The sequence below is a fragment of the Lissotriton vulgaris genome, chromosome 6 (assembly GCF_964263255.1).
Source record: "Lissotriton vulgaris chromosome 6, aLisVul1.2, whole genome shotgun sequence".
In the NCBI taxonomy this organism is placed as follows: Eukaryota; Metazoa; Chordata; class Amphibia; order Caudata; family Salamandridae; genus Lissotriton; species Lissotriton vulgaris.
Genome location: NC_141694.1, coordinates 364,429,530 through 364,447,776, shown reverse-complemented (window position 1 = coordinate 364,447,776; position 18,247 = coordinate 364,429,530). Strand labels below are relative to the sequence as shown.

General features: G+C 42.8%; 1 protein-coding gene across 1 annotated transcript in view; it reads left to right on the top strand.

Moving 5' to 3' along the window:
- The window catches only part of TRAPPC12 (trafficking protein particle complex subunit 12), an 856,088-nt gene that overhangs the window by 368,526 nt on the left and 469,315 nt on the right, over positions 1 to 18,247 (top strand). The window lies entirely within an intron of this gene.

Genomic DNA, 18,247 nt, shown 5'->3' with positions numbered 1-18,247 from the left:
GTAGAAAAAACATCCAGAGCACATCACGCACAAGTCTCTTTTGTTTAGACTTCAGTTTATTTCCAAAGAATAGTTTTTGTGGAAAAGCTTCAACATGGTTGCGCTTGGCTCTGCTCACATACAGGTTAACCATCATTTTCCAAAACTAGGCCTCAAGCCTTTCTCTCTGGCTAGTATGCAAACAAACACAAAAGAATAATTAATACAAGAAAAGAAAGTTGTGCTGTTATCCTACCTCTATTACTAATATCATCCCATTAGTACAAGTCACCTAGCAGAAGCACATTAAAAAGCAGCACATTTATACTTTACCATTCTTCATAATGAGCAGCAGGATTCTTTATAAATCTGAAACGATTATAAGAAATACAAACACAACATAAACAATAACTTAGACAATAGCACATATAAATTAAGCACATGCCATCAATAAATCAGCCGCATTAGTTTGACAAAGACAATAGGACGAACAAAACAATATTAGTTACGTATTATAAACGAACTTGCAAATGCAACAAGAGCACATTTATCAATAAACCCACGTGTAATGCAATGATGATCTTTTAATCTAAATTAATTTAATATGACAAACATGCAATAACACATTAATATATTAGTTCATGTTACAAGGGATTAACTTCACGAGCCAGAATAAAATTATTCCTGAAACTCGCTCCATCAACTCCCTCATCTGGTGATTTTTAAATCACCAAACAACACCCAAAATTTAGAAAATTTTGATCCCAATTTAGAGACGTCACATTTTGAGTTCTTTCAGTATTAGTTTTCCTAAACCCCTGTTTCTGCTGTTTGCTCAACACTTTCAAACTGAGCCCTTCGCATCTCTTCTAACTCATAGTCCTTCTCTTGTTCCTTTCTGAGTTTGTAAATCATCCTCTTTTCTTTCTGGTGCTTCTTTCTCTTGTGGATCATGCAACTAATTTTTAAAAGCAATTTCACCATAATGATGACAATTACTGGATAGAGCACTTTGCCAATGATGGAACCACCAATCTCTGAAAACCATTCTTTAATTGCCTCAATCCTTTTGCCTATTCGTTCAGTAAAATTTTCTTCCTCGAGGGGTTCTATCTCCTCATGAAATTCTGTTACATTTTTAATAAGCGACTCTATATTCCGACTTTGTCAGGAATAAATGTACAACAATGCTGGACATGTAAAACCCCACAGACTCCTCCCTCTTTTGCAAGCAGAATGTCTAATGCAAGACGATTCTGCATAACCATGCTCCTGGTAGCAACAAGTTCTGTATTGACTAATTGGAAACCACTTGCTGTATCTGTAGATAATCTGTCTACAATTGTGGAAACTTTTCTAATTTTGATTGAATTCATGGTAATTCCTACCATGGGAATGCACCAAAGATGTCTCCCAAGACTTCTGTAAAACTTTCTCTTTTGTACCTATTCAGGTGTTCACCAAATTCAAAGGTACCCTTTTCATTTCTGTCAACATTGAAAATTTTGGGAAAAACTAACCCAAGATAGTAAGTCCCATACCAATGGTCTGAGAGGCTAAAATATGCCTTATTTCCGCAAATAAAATAAATTCCAGGAAAAATTGGATCTTTACCACCTTTAAATCCCCATCCCCCTATGATACGATAAGTATCTTCACATTGACTGGCACCAACAAAAAAGTTATCATAAAGTGTGTTATCTCTTCTAATGCAAAATTTACCACTAACTGGTTCATCTATATGAATTGCTGCATTTGTGTTAACACCATTAAGCTTAGCGTTCTCCATTTGCCAGTACTTAGACTTGGCATGTTTAAGCATCTCATTTCTTTTGTAAACAGCCCTTCTCTCCTCAACCATATTCAGGAAAGTCTTTTCTTCTGCTCTCATTTTGCATGTTAGATTATTTCTATAAGCGTACTCATAATTAAGTTCATTAGTTACTAAAAATAATTCCCTCATCTGTTTCGCAGGCTTAACTTTATTTAAGCTATTTACAACTTTGAGATATGCAAAAACCTCATCAAAGTCTGAGTAATAATACTCCAGACGACCAGTTTGATGAAACAGGCTAGCAATTACATTGCAAGTGATGCCATATGTGAGAGGTAACATGTTATAAGTAACCCCCTCTGAGACAGAAGCAGGCAGCTTCACACAGACATAGCAATCCTTTACATTCATTACTTTAACATATTCAGACAGAAGCCTAGAACATGAATTGCTAGAAAAATCTCCTACAGATCTATCTTGATGGATCTCTGGATTATGCTCAATAACTCTGCTAGACTTGCCAGCATGTTTTTCTTGTTTAGTCTCTACTTTACTTGTTATATTAGTCTTAAGCTTCTGTTTATCAATACCACAAGGATATACTACAGCTAAAATTACCCAAACCAAAATTAAGAGAACCACACAAATTGAAGACATTTTGCAACATCTTTTCAAAATAGAGCACCTTGAAGTATCTGAACTAGGCATTTTAAACAAAACAAAAATTTAAAATAAGTAATGAATTATAAAACTAAAAACTAAATATCCCCCCTTTAAATTTTTTTTTTTTTTTTAAAGAACTGTGGTAAATAAAATTACCGAACTATTTTTCCATACATTAAATATCAATAAGGATAGCTCAATCAAATGAGAGGCAGAGTCCGTGGTATCTGAGTCATACGGGCTTTAATTATGATCCTCGAGGAACAGGACATCATGTTCCATCACCACTAAGGTTCAGGAAGGGATATTCAACGTTTTATTAACATCACACATTATATATAGTAAAACAGTATAATTGAAATGAATACAGTAGGCGTAACAGGTGAAAAGAGAGAGATAAGAACACATGTGCGTAACAGGAGGCGTGTAAGAAGGCGTACAGGTGGGCGTGTACTTGACATGTCAGAGAAACGTCACAAGAAACGTCACATGTGGGTGGATGCTTAGAGAAAGTTTGCAGGATCAGCAGAAACTTTTGGCCTAGATGCACACGCAACTGAGCATGATGTGTAACTGGGGAGAACTGGGGCTTTGACTTTAGCACTAGTAGAGGAGACTGGTGTCTGGGATGTCAGAACGACCTGTACCTATAGCATATCTGGTATCTCATGTTTGGAGGATGAGGTGTCTGAAGTAAAAGGTCTCTCGGGCAGAGGCTGTTCAATGCTGGATGCTAGTGCGTGCATACGTGTCTTGGGGCAATGCGCGGGGGCCATGGGCCTACCATGGTAACGGGTTCTGTAAATCACTTGCAAGGAGGACAGGAAGGCCGGGCCCTTTGCTCTGCAGCCGGGAATATGTTTACCTATTTCACTAGACTGGAATGTGTTTTCGAGGAGGCTGAGCAGATAACTTGTAGGCAAAATACTATTTTGGCAGGCAGGCCAGGCCGAGCCGGGCACCGCTTCGCTGGGCAGGAAGTAAGGCAGAGGTCAGGGATGCATACCTAAACTGCAGCTTTCAGAGACAGAAGAGACTCGGAGCCTCAATTAAGGGCCTAGCTCGACAGAGCCAGGAAACATGGAGAAAAACGTGTGCGAGATTCAAAAGTGTACCATGTAAAGACGTTGGCACCATAGGCCTAGAAGCCTAATTAACGTGATTTTCTTGGGGAACTATATAACTGACATGTTAACGTTGGACGCAAATGCATATGCGTCTTTCTAGCATGTACGGGGAGGAAGTTACATGATATACAAGGAACATGGGTGCATGGATAGGGTGCGAGTGGGGGACACATTAGCTACCTGAAAATTTAATTTACCTCATTCCCTCCTTGGCCCCTACTACACCCTTTAGGATATATCTATGTTCATGAGACCATCTATCTGTTCGTATAGCATCATTTGTTCATCTTTCTTTATTCGGGAACGGGAACGTATACTTGGACGGGGAATACAAGCTGTGGCGCACAAGCCGCAAATCGCTGGCCCACATTGCAGACAGAGACAACAACTGAATACTATGAGTAGTATTATTCCTAGGAATGACAACAATTTCCATCCCCAGGCGGATATCACACTCCAGAGCCAACCGGACCAAGTCCAGGTGCCTGGATTCTGGTGTATCAGGTGAGCAATTTCATGGAGCCGTGTTATGGCCTTATACACGGATGGCGCGTTATTAGGAATGAAAATGCAACAACTGGATCCGATGACTCTACAAGCCCCGCCCCTATCGGCCAGGATGACGTCAAGGACAAGGCGATTTTGAAGAACAACAAGTCTCATAGCAGACTGCTCCTCAGTCAGGTTACCTAAAGCAGAAGTAGTCTCATTCACTACTGCTTCCAAAGTTCTGGTTAATTTGCGTATCAATTTACTATTCTGGACAGGACCTACAAAGAAAAAGAACCCTTTATTGAAATCTGTATATTGCTCCCATGTTGTTTCAGTCTGGTCGACTATCGGGGTCTTGATCTCCCTTCTATGTCTTACATGCACAAGATGCGGATTTCGATGATAATCAAGCGGGGCTAGGAAAACAGGTGGCAATAGGAACGCTATATAACACATCCCATCCCAATCTAATGGCAGACGTACATAAGCTGTCTGACCACATATAAAATAAGAATGGCGGGAGGCTTTGAAAGTAGACTTTCCTTTATCACTGAATTCGACAACAGTATTACAATCACTGTGTCCTAGATGTACTGCTGCGGCAACTCACCGATGAAAAATATTATAAAAAAACAAATGACAACTGGAACGACAAACTGAAAAATCGCCTAGAAATGCTGGTCGATCAAGGTAAAAAAGAAGGATGGCTATCCAAAAAAGAGGGAGAATATTTAATCAACAAGAATCCACGCACGTCCTTGATGTATATTCTACCCAAAGTTCATAAGGATCCTATGAACCCCCCTGGCCGCCCGATCATATCGGGGGTGAACTCCATTCTGGAAAGACCGGCCAAATACGTCGACACATTTTTAAAACCCCTCGTGGGCCAGACTGCAAGCTACATTAAGGACACGATGGAAGCGATAAACTTTCTAGATGGCCAACCCTTTGATGAACCAATGGAATTTCTAGTCACCATGGACATCGTGAGCCTATATTCGAACATTCCGCAAGAAGACGGCTTAGAAGCACTTGAATTTTTTCTGGAAAAGAGAGAAAGGCCACATAATGTCCCCACAGATTTCCTAATCAAACTAGCGGAATTGTGCTTGAAATTCAATTTCTTTAAATTCAACAACGTACAATATCTCCAAACGATGGGGACGGCCATGGGATGTCCCTTCGCGCCGGAAATGGCTATAATGTACATGGCCTTATATGAAGACACTTGGATTTACAATAACAATCCATATGAAGGACATATAAAAGTTTGGCGACGTTATATAGACGACGTTTTCATGCTGTGGCGAGGTGACGAAACATCATTGAAGGATTTTGCAGTCTGGCTCAACGACCGTAACCCCAACATCCAGTTCACTCTGACATTTAACAAAACACAAATACATTTCTTGGATTTAATGGTCAAACATGAGGAGGGCAACATGTATACCACTCTATATACCAAAGAGACGGACCGCAACACTTTTTTACATTTCTCTAGTTTTCACCAACGCAACCTCCGTGAAAACCTACCATTCAGCCAATTCATGAGACTGCGCAGAAATTGCACAAAGAAAAATGACTACTTCCACCACGCCCAAGAGTTGATATGTAAATTGATCGAGAGAGGATATCCCAGGAAACTACTAAAGAGAAGTATGAAGAGACCATGGTACATCCCGAGAGATACCCTTTTGACTCCCAAAGACAAAAATAAGGAAGAAACACCAATGGTTTGTGTAACAACCTTCTCAGGAGCAACCGCAGAAATAAAGAAAATAGTCACAAAAAATTGGAACACAGTCCGAAGCCTAAAACCATTTGAAGGTCCACCTATTTTCGCACTCAAAAAAAACGAGAGTGTAAGAAACAAATTGGTTAGAGCTGACACCACATTACCAAGGCAAGAAAGTTCAATTCAGTCACTCCTGCACCTTCCGCCAGTCAAAGGACACCATAAATGCGGTAATTGCATTTCCTGTAGTAGCACTATAGAAGGAACAGTCTTTTCCTATGGCCTGAAACAAATCAAACACGAGGTATTCACAAATTGTAATACCTGCAACGTAATCTACTGTGCCATATGCCCGTGCGGGCTTGCGTACGTTGGAAAAACCAGCCAGCCCGTAAAAACGAGAATATCTCAACATCGTTCCAGAATCCGATGCAAAAAGGAAAATGCACCAATGGTCACACACTGCATTGAAAAACAGCACGGACCAGATGACCTGAAATGGACTGTGGTGAAACAAGTGAAAGGGAAAAATGTGGCTGATAACTTGTCCAAGCAAGAAGCAAAGACAATTATGTATTTAGACACAGTCAACCACGGACTTAATGAATTATCAGAAATATCCAACTTTATGTGAATCACAATATTAAACCCAGCGCGTTGCCAGCAGCTTTCGGCGAAGTAACAAGCGTCATGATCGCCTAGCAACAAGCGCAAGTGCCCATGACGTGAGACTCCGACCAATCAGCAGCGCCCTAACATCAAAACCGGTGCACCAGCCAATGAGAGCTCCGCTCTCACCTGCGAAGAACACGTAAGACTCTCCGTCTTCGGAACGCCGTGTAAACACTTCACAGAGGTGGCGTAGAGAGAAGCAACACGCCAACGAGGAGACGCCGGGAATTGAATGCCCCTCCACTGTGCAGAGAACCCGTCCCGCGACGGCAACGCTGAGGCGCACTAAGAGATGTTTTCGGATCTCCCCAGGTACGAGATATTCCGGCCACCTAAAACAAAGTATAAAAGCGTTAATCCAGCGCAACATCGTGTTAGACCGGCAACAAGCCACACAGTGCGCATGCATCTTGCAATAGGCTACAAATGCAGACAAGCCTACAGGACTCCTGATTCACAAGAAGTTCCAAACTCATCCTCCCATTTCCCTCCACAGTAACTAAAGACTGCGGACACCTAGCCACTCCGGCTAGAGAGAAACCCTGCCTCCTGATACCCACCAGCACTCAAAGAATGCTGAACCGATTCCTCCACACCCGGGTACGTGATTCCTAACAACCAACACTCACACTGTTTTGTAAATATCACCTATAACTACTGTAATTGGTCCTATGCACTATATTCTACCACTAAAACATGCCCCTCATAAATCTCCCTTAGGTGTGATACGACGATCCCCTACACCTACTGTGAGCCCTGATGAAGACCTGCCTTAAAACTCATATCCTGTCAAGATTTCCATCCAGGTCGAAACGCGTAGTCCCTGGCAAGATACAGGATAACTAACGTTTCCCTTTGAGGGATAAATTGACAATATTCCCCTGGGACACTAACACAATTTCCCTTAGATTTATGGTAGGACCTTGAAACTCCACTTGTAAATAGGATTTTGTTGTCACATTAACGTACTTTGCTTTTTGTCGATTGTTGAATTTATTTTTTCACTGTAATTTTGCAATTGTCTTTTCATGTTTTTGTAAATAGTGAATGCACTTTATGCCATAAGGAGATATTCCAAGCTGAGTTGTTCACACCCCATGTGTACCTGTTTGAACTCCAAAATAATGTGCTAAGATAAATAGCGTTCATAGTCAATAAACAGGACTTGAACAAAAAATAACCCGTGTAATCTATGGTGTCAGAGGCTTTGTACTTTTAATAATACTAGATGTACTGAACCATTCTTTCTGACGAATAATTCACCTTTCACTGGCAAAACTGTAATAAACGGCAAGTCCGAATTAGTCTCAGACTGCACATTCAGAATCATGAGGTTAAGTGTAAAATTACCTAATCCATATACTTCATTTTCTAGATCGGTCCCTGTCCGTTGGGGAAGACCTTCCTTATCTGGGAAACATATTTTATTCATAACTGTATTCAGGTTCCCCCATATCCAATTACCTTGGGAAACTGTGGACTTACTATCTAGGGAGGACATTAAAGTAAACCATGCACCACACAAACCATTATGTGTAAACGGATAAGGAAAGAGGGGCAGAACTCCCTTGTATTTCTGATAGGGAGGGAGTCGGCCACATACCCAGCAATTGGTGGCATTGCTGGTCTGGTGAGAATGATGTAACATACGAATGAATGTATTATTGCGCATTGCTAATCGATAGGACAGTTCGTGGGGGGGCAGGTCGCTGAAAGTGTGCTCTACAGTGTCATTAGAGGAAGTATGTACATGAGAATCAAGAGGAAAGAAAACATGTAGCATTAAACTTATGCATATGATCGTAAGACTCAGAAGAAACAATAAAACTAATGCGATAACGCATCGGCTGTGCAAATTTTTGCAATATTTTTCTCTCTTTTCAATTCGCCTATCTCTCTGACTACTTGGGTCTATCTTATACATGTCAGAAACCTCTCTAACCGCTTCACCCGAGGGGGACTTAAACAATTAAACGCTGTCTGACTTACTAGACCTCAACTTGGCTCGGTACTCCTGCTGCAGAGTTTTCTCTAACAGGGGGAGTTTAGAGTCAGTGTCCGAAAGGGGGCAGTCCTTGATTACAGTCTCTGGACACAATCCATAAAATCTCTTCACGTGGCTGGAGTGCAACCACCCCTTCCGGCCTTCTATCTTCACTGCGGTCCTCGTCGTCAACAACACCAATTTGGGCTCCTTCCACCTGGGCTCTAGAGGGCTTGATCGATCAAAATTTCGGACGTAGACCAGGTCTCCTGGAACGATTTCATGCGGTTTCACCTGGGTGTTGTCCGGGAAGGCAGCCGCGACCTGTGAACGACAAGATAGTAGTGCAGACATCAAGGAAGCTAGGTAATCTGTCAGCATAGTACTGTCAACATCTGTAATTTTTCGGGGCATAGGCGTACCCCACATGTTTGGGGGACGTCCAAAAACTATTTCATACGGGGACAATCCAGTTCTAGAATGGGCTACCATTCGCATGTAAAAGAGGGCAACTGGCAAGGCTACTATCCAATCTACACCTTTTTCTGCACAGACCTTCGCTAATCGTGTTTTCAGGGTTTGATTATGTCTCTCAACGAGACCAGCGGGTTCAAGGTGTCGTACGCAGTGGAATTTCCACTGGTAACCTAACAGGAGTGATACCTGTTTCATGAGCTCGGACGAGAATGGCTGACCATTATCAGAGTACACGACACGGGGCAAACCGTATCGCGGGAAAAATTCACGGACCAGTTGTTTGGCAGTGGTTACAGCAGTGTAATCGGGAACTGGATATGCTTCTGTCCATCGGGAAAGGGCACATACGACTACGAGGACATACTTGAATCCTCGGCATCTGTCCATCTGGATATAATCCATCTGGAGGACTTCAAAAGGATGGTCAGGAGGATGAAATCCACCTTGTTCCACGGGGATACCTTTGCCTGGATTGAACTGACAACAGATCATGCAAGTACGCACTTTCTGTTTCGCTGCTGCTCGTAAATGCTTGTTGAACCAAAGATTCTGTAAACTGTCTAACATGGCTTTTTCTCCTAAGTGTGCTGGACTATGTGCTGTGTTAATGATAACTTGAACCATAGAGTCGGGGAGGAACCATGTGGCTCTTTCCTTCGTCATCCATCCCTGATCTGTCTGGATCCCTCCTTGTTCAGTCCATTTCTTGATTTCATCTGGGGTCGCATGTGTCTGTATGTCGAGTACTTCTAGTGTGGGATCCTTAACTGTCATACAATGTGTCAGTGAAGTTACTTCAGTCTTTGTCGGATCAGTCGGAATGTCTGTCTGAGTCTGAGCTGTGAGTTTGGCTGTTCGATCTGCCAGGTCGTTACCCTGGGAAATAGTGTCGGTGACTTTAGTATGTGCTTTGCACTTCATGATGGCTATGGCTGTAGGCAAATGTATTGCTTCCAACAGGGCTTGAATGAGGGGACCATGTTGTATCTTGGTACTGTGAGAAGTTAAAAAACCTCTTTCTTCCCAAAGAACACCGAAGTCGTGAACGACTCCGAATGCATACTGTGAATCTGTGTATATATTTACTTTCTTGTTCTTGGCTAGTATACAGGCTTGGGTCAGAGCGATGAGCTCTGCTGCTTGAGCAGATAATGTGTCAATACCATGTGTTTCTATGATTTCAGTTTCAGTGGTCACTGCATATGCGGCTACTAACTCTCCTGTGCTTGTTCTCATACATGAACCATCCACGTAAAGTGTCAGGTCTGGGTCGGGCAATGCAATGTCTGTTAAGTCTTGTCGGGGCTTTGTCACTGTATTAATGACTTCTACACAATCATGTGGTGCTAGATCTACTGTAATGGAGGGTAACAATGTGGCAGGGTTGAGTATGTTGCAACGTCTGATTTCTACGTGTGGCTGGAACAGTGTCAGTTCATATCCTGTCAGTCATGCTATGGTCAAGTGTTGAGTCTGGGTCCGGTTTAGGAGAACTTCCATCGAATGTGGAACCTGTACTGTCAAGGGATGTCCTAACACTATTGAATCGCTTTGTCTGATAGCCCGAGCTGTTGCTGCAACTGATTTTAAGCACGCAGGCAAAGCCTGGGCTACTGGATCCAATGTACTAGAAAAATAAGCACAAGGCTTATGGTGTCCTGCTTGATCTTGTGTGAGAACAGATAATGCTGTGCCATCGCGTTCTGTGACAAAAAGTGTAAAAGGTTTACTGTAACATGGTGTCGCTAAAACAGGTGCTTGACATAGGGCTTTCTTCAAGTCATTAAAAGCTTGTGTATGTTCCTGAGTCCAAGGGAGGACAGTCGAAGTCGCTGCCTCCTGTGTTGTCAATTGTATGAGTGGCTTGGCTAGATATGCATACTGGGGAATCCATTGTCTGCAGTAAGAAGTGAGGCCAATGAAGGCCCGTACTTCCTTTTGTGTCTTGGGTTGTGGCAGATGTGCAATTAACTGGATACGATCTGGTGTCAACTGTCTACCCCTCTTGGACAGCAAGTGTCCAAGGTATACCACTTGCTGGGCACAGAATTGTAGCTTCGAAGGGGACACTTTATGCCCCTTCTCGGCCAGAAAATACAAGACTGTCAGTGATGCGCGTTCGCAGTCACGTTCGGTCCGTGCTGTAATTAACAAGTCATCAACGTATTGCAGCAGTGCAGTGTCAGTAGGCATGTGAATACTGTCTAGTTGTCGTTTCAGTGCTTGGCTGTAAATACTAGGGCTTTCTGTGAACCCTTGAGGTGCACGTGCGAATTTGAAGCTTCAGCCATTTAAAGAGAATCCGAAAAGGTACTGGCTTTCAGGACGAATGGGGACACTAAAGAAGGCGTTTTTGAGATCTATCACGGTGAAAAACGCAGCTTCGGAATCAATGGCAGTCAATAGGGAAGAAATATCTGGGACTACTGGGTACTGTGGTATTATACACTTATTAAGTTCTCGAAGGTCGATCACCAGTCTGTAGACTGGAGGTGCATTTGGGTCAGTACGTTTAAGAATCGGGATGATTGGAGAATTACATACATTGGAGTCAGTTTCTACAACTACTCCTTGGGCAATGAGCTCGTCAATAATTTTCAGTAAGGCTGTTACAGCCTCAGGTGGCAATTTGTATTGTCGGATTCGGGGCAGTACAACACCTTGCTTGAGTGTGACACGATAGGGAGTAATGTGCATACAACCTACATCAGTTGGACCTTGCGCCCATAAATGCTGTGGTACATTCTGCAATCTTGGATCAAAATCTCTCAACACATAATGACCTTTGAAATCACGTAAAAACAATCTCACTCCTTCCGGAGAACAACATATCACTGCTCCTAGTGCTTTCAATGTCTTAATACCAAGCAAGTTTTCAGGACATGATTTCGTAAGTAACAAATCTGTAGTACGAGACAATGGACCAACTGCAAGGGGAACTGGCTTTGACACTTCGTTAACAATAGGCTTTCCTGAAAATCCAAGGGAAACATTCTGTGAGCCTGAGAGGGGTGCCCCTGGAACCTCGTCGTGACTGATGGTAGTTCTGCTCGCCCCTGTGTCAATCAAAAAATTTCTGTCTTTCCCTAATACCTGACTATGTACATAGGGACCCTCTTGATCTACAGGAACCTCGATAAGGGGCAAGCCAACCTCCATCTCTAGGCTGTTTCATGTATACTGCTGATAATCGGGGTAATCTGACTGTGCATACTGGTACATTTGCTGTGTGACATGTTGCGTGGCAGCAATGGGTTGGGGCTGGGGTACAGCTACTCTCTGTTGTTGTGCATTCTGGGGAGGTTGCGTGTTCTGTGGAATATTCTGTGGAACATGTTCTGGTCTAGGTGGACGCGGTCTTTCTTTCGTTTTGCCTGTGGCTATGTTGTGTTTCAGAACCAGACATTCATTTATATAGTGACCTGGCTGTTTACAGTAGTTGCAATTCCCTTTAACAGGAACTGCAGGATGACTAGTCTGTGTGGTACCCCTCTTCTGACCATCTGCTGGGACGGACTGGGCAACTAGTACTTTCATTTTCGTGGTACTGTAACATTTGTAACATTTGGGAAGGAGTATTTGCTTGCCATGTACTTTCGACTTTCAGTACTCTATTTTTAACCTGTGGTAAGGAATTCTCGACTAGTTTGGTCACAAAGAGATGTGGATATGATTCACTACTTGTTTTCAGGCCGCTATTAATAATGAAACATTTCTCGAATCTAGAATAAAAATCACTAGTGTCTTCGTCTTGTTTCTGTTTGCAGGCTGAGATTGCATCCCAGTCTTCCTTTTTAACTGTCAATAACCTAGGCAGGACTTGTACTAATAATCCTGGTAATGCTTTGACTTTTCCCCCAAGACCTATACCTGGGACTCGCCCATTTTCTTCGGTTTCTAATTCAGTCCAAATAATCTTTTTATCTCCCACCTCCCATTCTTTCTCTTTAAGTTTTTCGTAAATGCCGGCAGGCAACAATACCTTTAACATTTTGAGAATGTCGGGATATGTATAATCTCCCATGAGTAACATGTCTTTTAATTCACGGTGGAATCCTGCTGGATCTTTATCATGACATGGCACTAATTTCTTCATTTCCAATAATTCCATTTTAGTCAAGGGAGTGTATACGAATACTCGTTGAAGCGCACCCCCTGTGGTCTGGACGGGATGAACTTCTCGTAAGGGATTCTGTCTGTCTATGTAAAAAGGTTGTCTTACTGGGGGTGGAACAGGAACGAAATGTGGAGTCAGGAAAGTTCTGTATTTGTGGCGTTGTTCTAGAATGATATTAATTAAATCGGTACCTAGGCCTCTCCATCTTTTTAGGGGTAATTCTTCCAGTATGTTATATAGGGGACCTGGATCAGAATGCTGACTTTCATATAGTGTAATGAGATGCTGGATCATGTACATACCAGCTAATCGCTGTTCGTCTGGGGTAAGACTCAAAAATGTTTGCGCTACTGAATCATCTTTATATATGCTAGTATTTCCAGCCCATTGTACTGCTGACCGTGCTAGTTCCTGATCATGCATGGTACTAAGTTCACTGTAACCTATTCTTTCTTTCAGTATTTTATCAGTGGCTTGGAATACATGTTCAAGAGAACATTGTTCTGGTATTGGAGAAAGGAAACGTTTCTTGTTTTCTAGGCGAATGGGTCGGTCAAAAGGTCTTGCTCTACCTACGTACGCTATTCTATCTGGGTCTTCTTGTGCATCATCTATATCATCATCCTCTGTTTCATTCTCTTTCTCGTCTCCCCTAGCTGCTTTTTCTTTTTCATGTATTAGTACAATTTCTTTACGGATTTTTCTGTACATGGATTCTATACAACTTTGTTTATTATGTTTACCATCAGCTATATTGTTACTCCAATTTATCAGGAGGTCCATCTCTTCCTTGCTTGTACTTGGCTGATCTCGTTCCCTTATCAAACAATTTATCAAAAACTGTAAGATCATTCTTTGTGTCTCAACCTTGTGATGTGCCATGGCCTCCTGAATACTTTCTGATCTCTCCCCTGTTCTAATAAAATGATATATGTTGTCTAAATGGTCAATCATTTCTGGTAAAAGAACCAAATAGTTTGTAACACGTCGTAAACGTAATGAATATAACATCATCTCGTCTTCGCCTGGTACTGGATCATATCTACAATCTGTAATGTACTGTCTAAGGGATGCGAATGTCGCAGCCCTGGGTGTACGTTGTAATGCTGCTTCTCTAAGCGTCATTCGTTTTACTTGAGGCGGGGTGACAGGGCGACCTCCTACGGCGCCTCCTGAAGCGGAAGCGTAACCATCAACTAGCTGTGTTGTTGCTGCTGGTGTCATAACTTGGAAAGTAGGTGCAGGTAATGTAGGCAGACTCTGTGTTGTAAGTGTAGCAAAAGGATTGTAAGGACCGACAGCAGGAGGGACAGTAGTAGTAGTGACAGGAATAGTTGTGACAGGAATAGTTGTGACAGGATGGGAAATGACAACGGGTGGGGGAGTTGAGTCTTGAGGGAGCGGTGGTATCGTGTCTTGAACAGGCTGAATAGGCTGTTGTACATTATTAACAGGTGGTGCGCGTACATTGGTATATGCTGGAGCTACATCATCTAAATAGGAAGAAAGGAAAATGTCCGCTGCGGTCTGTTTGTGACGGAGTTTAGTCGGGACCAATGGTGGTGGCAAGTTACGGGGTACTTCCGGGGTCGCCTTGGGCAGGCCCTCGGCAAGAACAGGATACATGCCTGTAATAAGGGCATTTCTTTGTCGGTCTAATTGTTCTATTCTGACTCGCTCACCTTCTTCTAGTAACTCTTTTTCTCTGGCTTTTTCAGATTCTTCTCTACTTTTCTCTGCTTTCCTGATTTCTTTCTCTGTTCTTCTATGCGCTTCTTTACGCCACAATTCTATGGCATCTTTCTGGGATTGTCTGGCTTTCTTCTTCCATAATGCTTCTTCTACCCTCATGATGCAATCAGCATCCCATGTCCCTGAGACAGGCCATCTATACTTCTCTTCCAGATCCCTAGTATAATCCACCCACAAATCTAGGTACAGTATGGCATCTAAGCCGTGCTTGTGGTACATAAAATGTCCAGGAGTGTCCCTAGGCGGGACGGGAACTGCTTCTTCGAGTATCCCTTTCCTAGTTCCTATCTGACGTAATTTCGAGAACAGTGGCATTTTTGGACTGGCTTGAACGTGAACACAATAAACACAGTAATGAATAGCAAACAATCATTCATACCACGACATTAAACACATTGAAACATATCAGTCTGATATTACCTGGTACATAGAAAACACAAATTCTGGAAGTTCTCGAGAAACAATACTAGAATACTGGATTACTAGATGCACTGCTAAAACAGTACAGACAATACCGGTCCCATAAAGAGACACGTCATACCGCATTCACCTAAGTGAACACGTCTGGACCAGGTCTGTGTACCCAGACCTGTCTTGACCAGGCACAAATTAATGAACCCGTCTAGATGCGTTCCCAACAACGGTACTCACCGGGAAGCAGAAACTGAAGGCCTCGGAAACTGGACTGGACTGCTGGACTGGTACGGCGTCTGGCTGCTACTACGCTACTATGCAGGCGCTTCGGAACAGGTGGGCCTCCGGATACCTCGGACCTTGCTCTCTCGACTTGGGGCTCTGGTCGGGATCCTCCGCATTCCTCACCGCCTCGTCTGGATGCCGGACCGCAGTCTCCGTCTCCTCCGTGGGCCTGAGGGAGATAGCAGGAAAACCCGCAGGTGTGCACTGGATCCTTCACGGCTGTAGAAGGGGTCAAGGCCTGCGTAACATCGCCGGCGAGTGGGGAAGGGGGGTCCCTATTCGGGCGCCAGAATTATGTGGTAAATAAAATTACCGAACTATTTTTCCATACATTAAATATCAATAAGGATAGCTCAATCAAATGAGAGGCAGAGTCCGTGGTATCTGAGTCATACGGGCTTTAATTATGATCCTCGAGGAACAGGACATCATGTTCCATCACCACTAAGGTTCAGGAAGGGATATTCAACGTTTTATTAACATCACACATTATATATAGTAAAACAGTATAATTGAAATGAATACAGTAGGCGTAACAGGTGAAAAGAGAGAGATAAGAACACATGTGCATAACAGGAGGCGTGTAAGAAGGCGTACACGTGGGCGTGTACTTGACATGTCAGAGAAACGTCACAAGAAACGTCACAAGTGGGTGGATGCTTAGAGAAAGTTTGCAGGATCAGCAGAAACTTTTGGCCTAGATGCGCACGCAACTGAGCATGACGTGTAACTGGGGAGAACTGGGGCTTTGACTTTAGCACTAGTAGAGGAGACTGGTGTCTGGGATGTCAGAACGACCTGTACCTATAGCATATCTGGTATCTCATGTTTGGAGGATGTAGTGTCTGAAGTAAAAGGTCTCTCGGGCAGAGGCTGTTCAATGCTGGATGCTAGTGCGTGCATACGTGTCTTGGGGCAATGCGCGGGGGCCATGGGCCTACCATGGTAACGGGTTCTGTAAATCACTTGCAAGGAGGACAGGAAGGCCGGGCCCTTTGCTCTGCAGCCGGGAATATGTTTACCTATTTCACTAGACTGGAATGTGTTTTCGAGGAGGCTGAGCAGATAACTTGTAGGCAAAATACTATTTTGGCAGGCAGGCCAGGCCGAGCCGGGCACCGCTTCGCTGGGCAGGAAGTAAGGCAGAGGTCAGGGATGCATACCTAAACTGCAGCTTTCAGAGACAGAAGAGACTCGGAGCCTCAATTAAGGGCCTAGCTCGACAGAGCCAGGAAACATGGAGAAAAACGTGTGCGAGATTCAAAAGTGTACCATGTAAAGACGTTGGCACCATAGGCCTAGAAGCCTAATTAACGTGATTTTCTTGGGGAACTATATAACTGACATGTTAACGTTGGACGCAAATGCATATGCGTCTTTCTAGCATGTACGGGGAGGAAGTTACATGACATACAAGGAACATGGGTGCATGGATAGGGTGCGAGTGGGGGACACATTAGCTACCTGAAAATTTCATTTACCTCAGAACCCTAAACAGCTTTTCTCCGACCTTGGGTCACATGAACATATGTTTTTCAGCTAAACACAATTTCTTCGACCTATAGTCACCTAACACATTTTCTTCAGCCTTATGCCAGGAATCAAAACCCTTATCCAAAACTAAACCGCTTCAATCATTGTCACTAGCTTCTTCCAAGTCTTCTTGACTACTGCTTCCTACCTCAACAATTGGCGGAATAATGATGTACGTCCACTCTGGGGACTTATACTTTTGATTTGGCTTTAACACTCTTTTTGTCTTACGAGTGATTACTTCAATTTTCTTATTCTTTTCGTCTTTCTTATCAGAGTCACCTCCCTGACTAGAAATTTCGTTGATCTGTTCTTTTGATTTCTTCACCAGTTTGAATTTCAGGTTATCTTCTGGCCAAATATCTCCTTTTCTCAAGATTTTCTTCCTTGGCACGTTTTTGTTACTTTTTGCTTTCCAAGCTCTTTTTCTGAATTTTCTTATTTCAGACTCTTCATCACTCCCATCTGTGTCTGTTTCTGAGACTTCAAATCTGCATTTAGAAACTTCTTTACTCTGCAGCTTCACTCCATTAGGAACATCATCCTTACAGCTGGTACTTGGTAATTCTTCCTCTTCTTCAGGGATCACCTTCAGCTTCCCAATTTCAGAATTCTTGCTTCTGCACACAGAGCTACTCTTTTGCCTTTCAATACTATCCTTGTTCAGATTTTTATCTTACTCAGAGTCTTTTTCTGCTGAATCTTCTTTTTCTTTCAAATCTTCATCAACATCTTGATCTCCAGTCACAATTTCCAGATCTTTTTCATTCAAGGCCTGATCTGCGTCTAGATTTTCCAGATGTTGATCTACCTGCTGATCATCAGATTCTTGATCTTCAGGGTCACCTTCTGAATCAGAATCAGTTGTTGTCTCACTTTCTCCGTCAAGATTATCAGGAGGTGGTACACAAATGGTATGGCTTGCATGCACCCACCTTTTCAAACCTCTACATTTAATAGCATTAGTTGTGACAAGAATCACTTGTCTTGCTTTTTGCCATCTAGGTACTAAGCAATTTCTCCTTCGATGCACTTTGGTCCTCACCCAATCTCCAGGCAGCAGATCATGAGCTTGTTCTTTCTCCTTAGTTATTACATCTGTTCCCACCTGATGAAATACAGAATTAACTACATCAGAAAGGTTCTGACAGTATTCAATGATTGCACTATCATTAATACTCAAGAGTTTGCCAACTGGAACAAATGCTTGTCTCATTACTCTACCCATCAAGATATCATG